The 15,108-nt window shown below is 44.0% G+C and overlaps 1 pseudogene across 1 annotated transcript; it reads right to left on the reverse strand.

Moving 5' to 3' along the window:
- Positions 1-1,482: 1,482 nt before the first annotated feature.
- On the reverse strand, positions 1,483-14,262 carry LOC308173068 (polyadenylate-binding protein 1-like; annotated as a pseudogene). The gene is made up of 4 exons: positions 14,196-14,262; positions 7,260-7,856; positions 6,706-7,134; positions 1,483-1,548 (listed from the first exon to the last, which is right to left on the reverse strand). The product of its transcript is annotated as a polyadenylate-binding protein 1-like (transcript).
- Positions 14,263-15,108: the final 846 nt, after the last annotated feature.

Consider the following 15,108-nt stretch of genomic DNA (forward strand, 5'->3'; position numbering starts at 1 on the left):
GTTCTGCTCTGGACAGTGGTAGTCGCAGAGTGAATATAATTTAGATGAAAATCATGTGAAACAAAGAGCCTGCTTTCCAACTGCTACTGTTAGCACCCACTGTTAGCTGTCACTCTTATCTTAAAATTATTTCAGCTGCAACTATTAGCTTCCAAAGTCCACAGTTAGTTTCATATAGTTTCAACTGTTATTGTTAGCACTCCTTGTTAGCTTCCAATTGTCACACTTAGCTGCTTCTGGGTCCACTGTTAGCTGTTAGCATCCACTGTTATCTTCCAAAGTCCACTGTTAGCTGTTAGCATCCACTGTTATCTTCCAAAGTCCACAGTTAGCTGGTAGCATCCACTGTTATCTTCCAAAGTCCACAGTTAGCTGTTAGCATCCACTGTTAGCCCTCAAAGTCCACAGTTAGTTGTTAGCATACACTCTTAGCCTTCAATGTCCACAGTTAGCTGCTAGCATCCAATGTTAGCTTCAAGGTCCGTTTTTTGTTCAACTGCAGCTGCTAGCATCCACTTTTTTTCTTCTTTTTTCTCTCTCTCTCTCTCTTTCTGTTGAGCTTGTCTTTACATTGTTCTAACTTTTACTTAATTCTTCTCAATTCAAAATGACAAAATAAGTACAAATCTAGGAGCTCATGTAGAACATGTCTCCCCTCTCTGTCTCTGTCTCTCTCTCTCTGTCTCTGTCTCTCTCTGTCTGTCTCTGTCTCTGTCTCTCTCTCTGTCTCTCTCTCTCTCTCTCTCTCTCTCTCAAAATTCAATTTCAATTTCAAAGGGCTTTATTGGCATGGGAAACATACATTTACATTGCCAAAGCATGTGAAGTGTGAAGATAAAAAACAAAAACAAAAATAATGTAATGTACTAGAATAAATAAATAGATTACAAATAGATTACATACTAGAATAAATAAATGAAATAAAACTTATTTCAATTCTTATGGTGGTTTTAGCCCATTTGATTGCCTTTTTCTATCACAGCAGCTAACAAATCTTGCTGCTGTGTTACTTTGCACATTGCTGTACCTCACCAGCAGATATGTAGGATACATATATGATAATCATTTTCTGATCATTCATACATGTTAGGAACTAGCTTGGTGGTACAAACCAAGAAGAGCACTCTTGTCTAGTACATCCATGTGAAGTCTGGTTGTTTGAAGGCACATCTCTTTCAGGGTTGAGGTACATGTTTCTCTCAGCCACTTGCTGCTCAAGGCTGCTTTAATATACTCTTCATGCATGGTCTCAGTGTCTGGCATGTCAGGGACCCAGGTAGACATAGAAACATACACAGGCATGTCACGTCATGTTAGTGTCGTTAGCTAGTTAATAACCACGGCAGGTCAGGGTGTTGTAGTACAGTGTCGTTAGCTAGTTAATAACGGTAGGTCAGGTTGTTGTACAGTAACGTTAGCTAGTTAATAACGGTAGGTCAGGTTGTTGTACAGTAACGTTAGCTAGTTAATAACCACAGCAGGTCATACTTCTATATTACTCAGAAGTCGCTGCTTCTCCTGCAGGACAGGTTTGGACAGGGTGGACCGCTTCAGCCACACCACAACTGTGCGCAGTCTGGCACACCACCGTGTAACTGCACTGATGGAGTAAACCTTCTGGGCTGCAAGGTTTAGGGTATGGGCGAAGCACCCCACTTTTAATAAGGGCAGATTTTTCAATGCAACATCCATGTTGCTGGCATTGTCTACTGTGGCGGCTACAGCTTTTTTGTTTAACTTCAATTCATCCAGAATGCCATGTATTTCTTCTGCCACCACCAGGCCTGTCTGTGACTCATACACAGCTTTGGTGTTAAGCACCTTCTGCTTAATGTGGCCATGAATCGAGTAGTGCACAGTAACCGTTAAATAGTGGTCCTGTGCCACACTCGTCCACCCATCACAGGTAATAGCAACCACATGTATGTGTGCTAATTCCTTAATGAGGTTTTCTTTTTCTACAGAGTACCATGCAGGAATAAGGGTATTGGACAGAGCATCCCTGGATGGCGGTTTGTAGCGAGGATTGAGGGCGGTGGTCATCTCTCTGTAAACATATTTGAGGATATTTATTATTAGTCATTTTGACTTTGACTTTCTGTCAAGTCCAGAGACGCACCACCGGATTCACCGGTTTCCTTTGAATCGAATGAAGACGGCGACGTTATCGTGTTGCAACCAGGGTTTCCGTTAACCGGTAATTCCCGGTCTTTGTCCGGTAAAATTAGTGGAAGTCCGACAAGTTGAAAACTCGTCGGACATAAATGTCCGGTGAAAATAATTCCCTCTAACCATTTTCAGCTGAGCACCAAACACACACACAGAACACTGCCCGAGAGAGAAGGACCCGCCCCCTTTAGTTAGCCTATAGGCTATAGGCTAACTAAAGGGGGCGGGTCCTTCTCTCTCGGGCAGTGTTACACGAGTGTGTGTGTGTTTGGTGCTCAGCTGAAAATGGTGTCCCGAAGCGGAGCGCTTTAACTTTATCGCACAATAACAAGGATAACAAACAAAACGGACAACATTTACACTAAGATGGAGACAAACTTCAGCGATATGATCTAACAGCCGGTCTTCAGGACGACATACAGACCCGTATGAGCTTACAGGGCTATCCCCTATCTATCTGAGAAAAGGCATAGCCTAGCCCTAGGCTGTAACATCGAACGGAAATTAGCCTATACGCATTGCAAGTTAATTTAAAGCCTATTTATTTTCAAAGAGTTTTATTCTATTTTATTTTATCTGATAAAAGGCATATGAACGGAAATTAGGCTAGCCGTGTCACGCCAGAAGCCTACATGCTTGCACTGTTACTGTTCAATAAAATGTTATACATCTAGACATTGTGGTATTTCTTTATATACGTATCCCAGACTGCCTATCAATTGTTTCTCAATAAACAGTTATGTTCTCCCCATTGTCATACTCCCGAGCTAAACGAAATGCCTTCCCAACCAGCGAGACCTGGTTATAGAAATGACGTTGTTTTATTGATTTAAAAAAAAGGGTAAAACTGGAAAGAGAAAATAGAAAACTCACATTAATCCCAAACAATTTAACAAACTTCAGTTAACGTAATGTGGAGTCCGTTCATTGATCGATGCTGTCTGTTCAGTTCCCAGTGAGGCGCCCGTTCAGCGCTGGATTTGACGCATGGCATAGCGCGCATGCGTCAAATCATGTTATATTATTATATATTATATAGCTCGCATCTAATCGTATCGGATGAGAAATAGACATTAAATGGCATATATAGGCCGCTACACAACAGTAATCACCGCGACAAACAGCTATATTAGATTTGAAAAAAAGAAATATGATTTTGAAAAAAAATTTTTTTATTATATTTTAATATGATGACCGGAATATATCACGTTTGTCCGGTAAATCGAATTCGTCCCGGACACGATGTCCGACGGCAAATTTTTCTAACGGAAACCCTGGTTGCAACCGAAGGTGAATTCCATAACAATCCAGTCCCAAGTGAGTAAAGAGGGGCAGGGTGTCGGCCCACTCTGCAGCTCTGCACATGGACAATAAATGGACAATAAAGTCCATTCCATTCCATTCCACATGGTCCCAAGCGAGTGAGCACAGTGACAGGACTGGCTAGCCCGTTAAAAGTGAACTTGCCCAGCCCAGTGTCCCGGAGCATGTACGACATCCTGTTAGGAGAGGACCCCACAGAGCGAATGCCCGAGATCCACCAACAACTAGAGAACTACATTGCAGAGCCACTCTGTAGACGCAGTCTGTCTCCTCTCCACTGGTGGCGCTCCAAGGAGCGTTGCTTCCCTGCTGTGGCTAGGCTGGCCAGTAAGTACCTGGCCATCCCTGCTACTGCGGTGCCTGCAGACAGAGCCTTGGCTCCTAGAGAGAGTCCAGTTGCTCAACGCAGAGCCACGCTGGGGCCCCAGCACTTGGACCACATTATTTTCCTTCACCAGAACTGTGACTATGTGGAGCGACTGATGGGAAGGTCCCTGGGGGAGGGAGAGAGAGGCGATGACAGGAATGGAGGCAATCAAACAAGAGAGACTCTAGATCAGTCTTTAGTGTCATATGAGAGCCAGGCTTGGTTGGGAGGGGAGGAGCAGTGAACTGCATTATGACTATTGTTTTCAACAAAAAGTGCTGCATAGGCTGGTGGTGGCTTTTTGGTATCTAGTGAAAAAAATAAAGTCCACTACATGGTTAACTACTGGTATTTGTGCAGCTTTTTGGTATTATCAAAGCCATTTTGTGATGTGTATTTTCATGTACAATATTGATCTACATCCCAGGAATACAACGTGTTATAAAATGTACTTTGTTATTGTCCTTGTAGTGCTAAGAAATCAACATACAAAGTTGTACCCTACCAAAAGCTTGTTATTTCATTTCAAGTTATTTGTTCTATGGTCAATCCAGCTGAAGAATAACAACATGCATGTTGTCTTGTCTGGTTTACATACAGTTAAGACACTGGTTTAAAAGCCTTTATTTGTAGCATGTACATATGAAAATGTCTCAAAAACTAACTGTGTAGAAATGTTGTGAGAAATGTTTGATTAAAGAAACAGTGTTAATTAAATACATTAAGGAACCTTATCTTGTACTTGTATTCTTAAGCACTGTCAGTATGCTCATCAACACTCTCAAAAGAGAACACATGACTCAGGTCAAGGCTAACAGTCTTTTTGTAAAAAAAAATAACCCAAAAAAACAAATATAAAATCCAAATAATAAACTCAGGCCAAATCAGTTTTTGAGGGGTAACAGCTCAGTCAATAAATGATCTTTTCTCAGCTCCCCATGATCTGATTCGGAATTAAATTAATCTTTTTTATAAAGCAATATTCCCACTTAGGTTCTCAAATTAAATAGACATGCCAAATATATGTCTCTATTGTGGAGTTGGATCCCAAGTAAAGGTAACAGTGACACAATCACATATTCCACTCTTAAAATTAATTATAGAACTGAAACAATTTCAGGTCAGGTTGCTCTAAAAGAAACTGTCATGTTAAAACATCACAGACAACGTGAACTAAGATGAACTGAACAGCGCTCCAACAGAAGAGAATTGCAAATGGCTATTCAACTGAACATCACACCATGTTGTACGCATTATTGCAGCCTTCGGTCTTTTATCATTGTAACTTCTCTTTAGTTTCACACATCATTCTTACATTATTCACCTATATAATTACTGGACAATCCCATAAACCTCATTAGAAGTTAACCGTGGTGATGTGTAAATTGCTGGTTTTCACTTTCAAACATAGCTAAACTGAGACAGTCCTGATCTCAGTCCTGAACTATGTACTATAGCAGGTTCCTCTGGTGTGTAGATGAACTATGCACAGGGGACAGGGACCTGGTGTGTAGAGGACAGGGATAGCAGGTTCCTCTGGTGTGTAGAGGACAGGTATAGCAGGTTCCTCTGGTGTGTAGAGGACAGGTATAGCAGGTTCCTCTGGTGTGTAGAGGACAGGTATAGCAGGTTCCTCTGGTGTGTAGAGGACAGGTATAGCAGGTTCCTCTGGTGTGTAGAGGACAGGTATAGCAGGTTTCTCTGGTGTGTAGAGGACAGGGACCAGGTCAGACCCGGGCTGGGTCCTCTGCAGGACACGTCCTGGACCAGCCTCGCCTCGTCAACCACTCTCTCTCCTGCTGCCGGTGGGTCTTCATATGAGCACTACGACTCTTCACCCTGTCAAAGACTCTGGACAAAATGTGCCTTCAGTTCTCTTTCATAGTATTCGTTTCGTATCTCACTATGGGAACGCCCCCTGCGTGACCTCATCAGAAACTGAATTACACTGCGCCAGCCCATTGGCTGGCCCAGGCGACGCTTGTGTCACGAGGGACGGGACCCTCCGCCTATATAACGCGTACACACGGCGTCTGTCGTCATTCAAAATCCCGAGAGGGGAAGCCGGTGGGCGGAGCGGCAGTGACGTTAGCTAGCCATTATCAAATCCCTGCACACTCTTATAGAGATGATTGGACCAGAAGGGCTGAATTTCTCATGCAGCATTCCCTCAGTGGAGATCTCCTACATACAAGGAGGCCATCGATTGAATAGACGCACTAGGATTCATGTCTGCTGATTTCTGTGCAGCCTCCTCAGCCCACTGAGCCTCCAGCACAGTGACATGTAGCATGTTGTGGATGGATGAGATGGGACGTTCACCTGGAGGGAGGGAGAGTAAATATCAGTAACAGTAACTGTAACAGCTAATGGGGATCCATAGAAATAAACACACAGACTCACTTATTATCTGCTTCTGGTCCTCATGGGCAGCGACAGCCAGAATGGAGGCAGGGAGAGGCTCCTGGTCCTGGACATGGACAGCAGGCTGCTGGGCCTGTGGAATGGCAGCCATGAAGAATCCAGGTGGGGGAGCAACCTGGTAGAGGTTGATGTCTGGGTTGGGAACGGTGCAGACGCTGGCCATCCTCTGCATGTGCTGGTTGGTTCTGTGAGTCTGGACCTCCTTGTTGCGCTGGGCCAGGGCCACGTTCTGTACAGCCTCCTCAGCCCACTGGGCCTCCAGCACAGCGACATCTAGCATGTTGTGGATGGATGAGATGGGACTCTCACCTGGAGGGAGGGAGAGTAAATATCAGTAACAGTAACTAACAGCTAATGGGGATCCATAGAAACGAACAAATAGACTCACATATCATCTGCTTCTGGTCCTCATGGGCAGCGACAGCCAGAATGGAGGCAGGGAGAGGCTCTTGGTCCTGGACATGGACAGCAGGCTGCTGGGCCTGTGGAATGGCAGCCATGAAGAATCCAGGTGGGGGAGCAACCTGGTAGAGGTTGATGTCTGGGTTGGGAACGGTGCAGACGCTGGCCATCCTCTGCATGTGCTGGTTGGTTGTGTGAGCCTTGCGCTCCTCCTTGCTCTGGGCCAGGGCCACATACAGGGGCATGGTGGCCACGATGCAGCCGTTCATCTCAGTCACAGCCTTGGTGGCCGCCTCAGGGGAGGAGAAGCACACAAAGCCAAATCCCTTGCTGCGTCCACCCTCCATCATCACCTTTGCACTGGTGATCGTTCCAAAGTGGGAGAACTCTTTGTGAAGCTGCTCATCATCCAAGCGGTCATGCAAGTTCTTCACATACAGGTTGACACCCTGGTCGAGAGAAACCCTGTTTAGTGAGATGTTTTTCATCCCTCAAATACATCAACAATGTTTACCATGACTATCACCTTATTTTACTTATACAATATATGTATATTTCTTTCATAAACACACACCTTGTGTCTGGTCCTGCAGCCCAGCTTTATCTGCTCAAACTGGCGCTTCAGCACAGTCTGGCGCTCTCCTCTCTTCAGGGCACGGCCCACGTAGATCCATCTCCCATTTATCTCCTGGCCATTCATCTCATCAATGGCTCTCTTGGCATCCTCATGCCTTTCGAAGTTGACAAATCCAAAACCCATGGATTTACCAGCGCCATCAGTCATGACACGGACGCTCAGGGCTGGTCCAAATCTTTCAAACCTCTCCTTAAGGCGTTGGTCATCCATATCCTCTCAAGTTTTTGATGTAAATATTAGTGAACTCTCGAGCCCTGGATCCAAGTTCAGCCTCTCGTTCATCGCAAGATTTGAAGTGTCCAATAAACACTTTTCTGCCACTCAATAACATGCCATTGAGTCTCTTAATAGCTCTCTCAGCGGCCTCCTGAGTATTATACTGCACAAAGCCAAAGCCTTTAGAGCCATTCTCATCAGATGCTACCTTGCAGGAAAGGATGTCCCCAAACTCAGAGAACATGTCGTAGAGGTGCACTTTATTCTTTATTATTTTGAATGTCTCGCTCAGCCCGTCAGTGACGGTGCTGAGCCGTGCTGTACGTTAACAAACACGTTTGTACAGCTGTTCCTTTGTGTCGACCTCCCTCTGTGCCTAGAGACTCTTACACTAATGTTACCACCAGGTGCTAGCTAGCTACAGTAGCTAACGTTACCACCAGGTGCTAGCTAGCTTTGGTAGCTAACGTTACCACCAGGTGCTAGCTACGGTAGCTAACGTTACCCCCAGGTGCTGGCTAGCTAACGGCCAAGCTCCACCTGCTGCGTTGCGTCAACTCACCATCGGCGTTGCGTCAACTTCCTGTTGTCCAAGCTCCACCTACTGCGTTGCGTCAACGTCAACGTTCTACTCTAGCTCCACTGTAATTGGACCCGATCTCACCCCATGCTCGGTCCTTCACCTGGGTGATTTAACAGCTGATATTTTTAAAAATAATATATATCATAATATCAAGTGCACTACAAACAGAGCAAAACATAATAATAATAATATAATAAAACATAATAATAAAACATAATAATAATAATAATAATAAAATAATAATAATAATAATAATAATAAAACATAATAATAATAATAATTAATAACTTTGCTTTCCCGGTAGCTGCGGTGAAAATTCCAACGTGTCTGGAGAGTAGAGAAGATGGGAAATCCGACACATTTTGAACGACACTCCTATCGAGATCAGCACAACTAGGAGCGAATTCCGTGTCTCTCCCCGCTTTCATTGGGTGTCAACCACTGTCAGCGCCTGCAGGCTGCAGCGAGGGGGGGGGGGGGCTTTTAAAGACGAATATCTCAGCCTCCTTGTGGTTTAGAGTAGACATCTAAACTAAATTTCCCCGTGACCAGAATCGCATGCCGAACACACTGAACTTTGAATGGAGTCTTAGTCCGTTACCGTTAACGAGATATAATTTAAAAAGCAGATTGGTTACAATGATTACAATGTAAATTGTCACTTCCTGTCCTCCATCTGAGAAGCGCGTGGATTTGTGACGTCATTGAACCACGTGATTGCAAACAAGCTATACATGAGAAAAGGGAACCTAACAAAAAAGAGAAACAGGACTTCAGAACTTCAATACTGCAGCTTCCACCTAAACTTAATTTCTTTGATCTGCTGTTATCCGGTTGCGAACATAACACTTTACTGCTTTCCAGTCTCTGTTCATGAGAGCTCTTGGAGAAGCAGCGATGCAGTCGTGCTTTCCGGGTGTTTTCCCTATGCGGATGAAGGTCTTCAGGGAATTCTCCACTGCACACACCTCTTCTTTTGACCATTTCTTTCGTGTTCCTTGGGCACAGTGAAAAAGGTTGCATTAGACGCCATCAACCCACAAAAACAACCAGACATAGGCAGCAGGCCTTGCTTACCTTGTGACGCTTTCATGCGACCTGCTGACACCTCTTCTGGAAAATAGCAGTATAAAAACAATGATATCTCCCATTCCAACATCATGTTATATTACCAGATTTCCCAGGAATCAATAAAGCTCTATCGGTCCCCCTCCTTCCCTCCCTCCCACCCATCCATCCATCCATCCATCCACCCACACACCCACCCATCTGTCCATCAAGGCTGAGGTCAAGACATTAAATACATCTATCCATCCATCCATCCACCCATCAAGGCTGAGGTCAAGACATTAAAATACAAATGGGAGGTATATTTGAGGTATAGGCATACCTGTCTGATTTACTTCATGTGACTCCAGTCCTCCCTCTGAGTGACTTCCAGTTGTCCCAGACTCAGCAGTCTCCATTTCGTCAGGCATGACAGTTTCTAACAGACAGCAAAAACCTCCTAATACCACACCAACACCACGGCTTGGTGCACCGTGCAGCTATGTTAAAGGTTTAAGTCACACACCTGATAGTTCTGTGCATTTTATTTAATTACCATATGTAACATATAAATAAATATTAGTTGCAGTTAAATGTTACATAAACCGCAAGTGTGAAACAAACATGTTAAAGTGAAAATCAAACCAATTTCTAGATCATATCTTACATGGAATTTCCATCCAACAGTTGAATACCAGTGTGTGAAATGCGTTCTCCTCATTTGACCCATCCCCTGGGGAAGCGGTGCCACGCTCAGGAATCATTAAGTGATCTAGCCCCACAATTCCAACCCTTGATGCTGAGTGCCAAGCAGGGGGGAAATGGGTCCCATTTTTATAGTCTTTGGTATGACCTGGCCTTGAACCCACAATCTCACAGTCTCAGGGCAGACACTCTACCACTAGGCCACTGAGCTGGTATAAGTATGTGCTGTAAGAGATGAGTACACAGTACAATAATAGGGTAAAGGCTGAGTGTATGGGGCCTTTTCCACAGCCTGGTTAGTAACCCACTGCTGAGTGAATATACCTGACAGAAGGCAGCAGGCCTTTTTGCTTACCATGTGAGCCTCTCTTGTGATAATAAGATCCTTGTATTGCATTGCTGATATCTCTTCTGGAAAATAGCAGTACAAAAACAATATTATCTTTCATTCCAACATCATGTTATATTACAAGATTTCCCAGGAATCAATAAAGCTCTATCGGTCTGTCTCCCTCCCACCCACCCATCCATCCATCCATCCATCCATTAAGGCTTTTAATCATTTGTATTTTAATCAGACATTAAAATACAAATGTGAGGTATATTTGAGGTATAAGTATACCTGTCTGATTCACTTCATACCTTCAGAAAGTAGTTCTCTCTCTGACTGAGTTCCAGATGATCTATACTCCATTTCGCCAGCAGCCTCCATTTCGTCAGACCTGTCTGTACTGAGGTTATAGACCTGGCTGTACTGAGGTTATAGACCTGTCTGTACTGCGGTTATAGACCTGGCTGTACTGAGGTTATAGACCTGGCTGTACTGAGGTTATAGACCTGTCTGTACTGCGGTTATAAACCTGGCTGTACTGAGGTTATAGACCTGGCTGTACTGAGGTTATAGACCTGTCTGTACTGAGGTTATAGACCTGTCTGTACTGAGGTTATAGACCTGTCTGTACTGAGGTTATAGACCTGGCTGTACTGAGGTTATAGACCTGTCTGTACTGAGATTATAGACCTGGCTGTACTGAGGTTATAGACCTGGCTGTACTGAGCCAGGCGGTCCACCTCACTCCTATAGGCCGTCTCTTCGCCGTCGGTGATCAGGCCCAATCACTGTTGTGTCGTTGGCAAACGTGATCACTGTGTTTGGAGCTGTGAGTGGCCACGCAGTCGTTGTGGTGTTCATGACACTAAGTAATGTCCAGAGGATAGCACTTGAAAGCATTATTTAAAACACTTATTTCCAAAGTGGTATTTGATGGAAACATAAAATGAAATAAAACAAAACATCATACACTATAAAACAGCATATAAACAGCATAAGAACACAGCATAAAAAACACATTAAAACACACATCCCTAAACTACCAATCAAGTGTACTCCAACTCTACTCCATCTACCATTAACAAAAAGGGAAATCACAAAAAGAAACTTAAGTGTGTTAGTTATTCAACATCGACTGAAACATTTGCTGTTTAAAACATAGCGTGGGAGGATATCACGTATGTATTAGCATCTTCAGTTCAGTAATGGGCTTCTTCTGAGACATGACCGTTTCTAAAAGACAAAACAAAAATCAGTTAGTTAGATAACATTTTAAATCACCAACCATCAATTTCAATATTTTGGAATTATTCTTAACAAAGTCTTACCACTGGGGCTGATAGAGATTTGGTCTAGACTTTTCCCCTTGAATTGTGACAATTTGCCCTGTTCACAGGCCATCAGTATCTTGCTGATTTTCGCCAACTGTAGGGTTCCTTCAGGGGGACGGTAGAACTTGCGATGTACTCGAATGTCATGTCCCAAGAAGTCTGCAAACTGGTCCTGTTCTGTATCATTGAGATTCAACACTCTGGAGAGGGTGGCAACCTGTTTTCGTAGTTTAGTAGAAGACAATGCTTCTGGACACTTGGCTCCACATTGTTTGGCATAATGTGACGGGGTGTATCTTTGCATGAATCACTCTCAGCTGGATGGCTCACGTTCATTTATTCTGTAGAAAACAGTGCATCAAATTCTGGACACGGGACTTGCAGGGTCATCGAGCTACATTCTTGGATCACGGAACGGCAGCAGTCTGTGGTGGATGTTGGATGATGAACGATGCCACGGCCACACAGGACTTCTGTCTTCTGTCTGTTACTGGTAGAAGAATGATAACAGTAGTGAGGGTTCATGTAACTCAACTCGACAGCTCGTTGGCCGCGTTAACTAAAGGGGAGTAGAATCAAACGTCTTGGGTCTTCTTACACTAATATACTGTCGAATTAAAACATTAAAACATTATTACACGGTTATATAGAAACGTGAAGCTTGGTAACTCGGCGCTGCTGCTGCTGCGTCTCGTGGCTGATCAAGACGTCTCGTGAGTGAAGAAATGTCAATCAGGTATTTAAGAAGAATGTCAATCAGGTATTTAATGTGGCATATTATTCTCGGATGCAGTCGGACCCCCGAAGAGGCGTATCATATTCTGGCCTTGCAAATAAGTAGGGGTTGTTTTCGCCCACCTCACATGAGCTCCGGTCCTTGACGAGCAACTTTAAGGATGCCACCATGGCTGGAGTGAGGATTACAGGCACCTTCCTGCCACATTTCCCACGGATTTCAAGGCGCTCAAAGTGTGTGCAGAGCTTTTTCTCCACCTCTGTCAGGGCCTCTGCAACGTCTTCATTAAGAGGAGCATTGTCCCTGGAGACAAATGTTGCCACAGACATCTTTGAGACCTCGCCTTCTCTTCTCCGGTTAAAAAGAATGATCTGTGCAAGTGTAACTTTTGCCAGATTGCTCCAATCTTTTGACGTTTTCTTGGCAGACAGTCGGTTGTAGCACTGCTGCTGCTCTTCATCCATAAACATGTGGATTTTCTTGACATCATCTGCAAATGGAATGAGCTGAGGCACATTCCATTTCTTCTGCTCTCGTGTTCGGTATGCAGCAGCAGCAATCATTTTATTCCAGCGTAGGCGATAGATGCTTCTGAAGTCTCGGACAAGCTTCCATTTTTGTTCATTCTGGGCAATAAGAGCTTCACCCTCAAGGATGTCTGCAACTTTCTGGATGTCTTGTCCAAGCTTTGTGGCTAGATTGGGTTTTTCATACTTGTTTGTCTCGTCATCATAGCCAGCCACTTCTTTGACAGCGGTTATGACGTGGTGGAAGCTTTGTGGGTGGATATAATCCTCCATCTTTTTGAGAGGGGTCATCTCTCTACCTTTAATCAAAAGTCTCCCCAGCTCTCGCATAGTTTGACGAATGTTCTCGTGTTGTGAGCGGTTCTCTCCTTTCTTGTTATACATTTTTTCACCAACAGCCATGATATATTTGTCTTCTTTTACTGCATGGGCTACATCCTCTTGAGTCATCTTGTTCACAAGTTTCCATACCTTATCACTCACTCCTTTCGGCACTGGTTGAGCATTTGCACATAGTGCCTGTATTCTGTTTTTCCCAGGCATCAGTTTGCGAACTTTTTGTGCCAGTGTGCACCGTGCTGCATGCTTCCAAAGGGATTTGCGCTTGAAGAGCCCGTGGCATGCAAAGCAATGCTGATAGTCCTGGGGTTTGTCCTTGTCATTGCTTGCCTGTTTACAGGGTATCAGAACTCCCTTCCCTTCTTTAAGTGCTTGAATGTTGTGTGCGCCTTTCTTACGCAGGAGATCAAGCTGGAGTCTACGAGCTTTGGAATTCTTTGCAGATTTAAGTGCATTGGCCACTTCCGCTTCATCACTATGCTTTCGTTCTAAATGGCGTGCAATGTTGGCCTGAGGTGACTCACAGAACAGGCAGAAGTGCTTTTTTAGGTGATACCTTTTGGGACCATCATGTTCTGACAGATTCTTTATAACCAAGGAATCACTGCTTGTGTTCGACTCTGAATATTTTGGGGTACTTGTGCACCGCTTATTAGTTTTCATGTATTGTTTCTTTCTCTTAATATCAGGTGATTTATCAAAACTGTCTTCCATGCTTGTACTTTTGGATCTACTGTACGTCTTCATGCTTCGCTTCTTTTTGGATCCTGATAGTCCATCTGAACTGTCTTACGAGTAATTTGTGCAAGTAACCTTCAAGTGCCTCTTTTTCTTCAATCCTGATCCACCTGAACTGTTATCTTTCGAGGAACCTAGGCAAGTGTTCTTCAAGAGCTTCTTATTCTTGGGGCTTGACGGTATATCTGAACAGTCATCCTCTGATTCCTCTGATGATCCAGGGACATATTCATCCTCAGTGATTTCAATGCTGGTCATTGAGTCATCAGTCTTGTATCCCATCATTTCTTCAACTAGGGAGAGGGAACAGTTTGGTTAACTTGAGGGCACGATGGGCACGATGGTGTTCTGAGCCCACTCTGCCCCAAACTTCTCCACCAGCTTCATCAGGTTACAGTTTTAGAGTTAGAGTTTACACCAGGGCCAGAACTGTAGAGAAGGAAACACAGAAGGTTCACAATGACTCACATCAGCCCAGCATGTGTATTGTATTATATATATCGACTTAATGTTTACATTTAAGTTAATAATTGTATATCAGATCGATAGCCGTTGTGTCTCTCTTCACAGCGACATCACCTATCTCATATTATGCGTTTGTGATCTATCCCAACTCGTTCTCGCGGACAGTGGAGAACATTTTCCATACGTCTTTTCTGATCAGGGTGAGTGGCTTATGTTTGATAGGTATAGTTATCAATCGATGGGGGGGGCAACCACCACTGCAGCACTGCTACTCATTTTATGAGATGCAGATAGTACTGTATATACATAGGGAGATACAACTATTACATAGCCAATGGAAGAATTATTGTATTCCTATATGTTCACGTTCACCCAAACTTCTCATGACCCAGTTACCTCAGCTGGTCTGCTTAGACCCCTGCTGCCCCTACTACAGTAGGTTGTGTAGAAACATCCTCAGATGACCCCTCGTTGACCCCGTCTGTCTCAGTAACGATTCTGTTAGCCACTTCGAGATGTGGATGATCAATTCAAATAATCTGTCCTCTTCTGTGTAGCGAGCATCTGAATCAATAGCTCCAGTCAGCCCGTGTCGTTGGAATCAGAACGTTGTTTGTTGTAGCGGGAATATCACAATGTTACCCAGATACAGCAATGCTATTATTTTCTGATTGGCTGTTCGGTAGCTATATATTTTTTTTTTATTAGCTGGTGCGTGGCCTTCTGAACTCTAGGGGAACCAGAGGGAACTCACTTGATTCTCTACCT

The sequence above is a fragment of the Nansenia antarctica genome (assembly GCF_963989245.1).
Source record: "Nansenia antarctica genome assembly, chromosome: 18".
NCBI lineage: Eukaryota > Metazoa > Chordata > Actinopteri > Argentiniformes > Microstomatidae > Nansenia > Nansenia antarctica.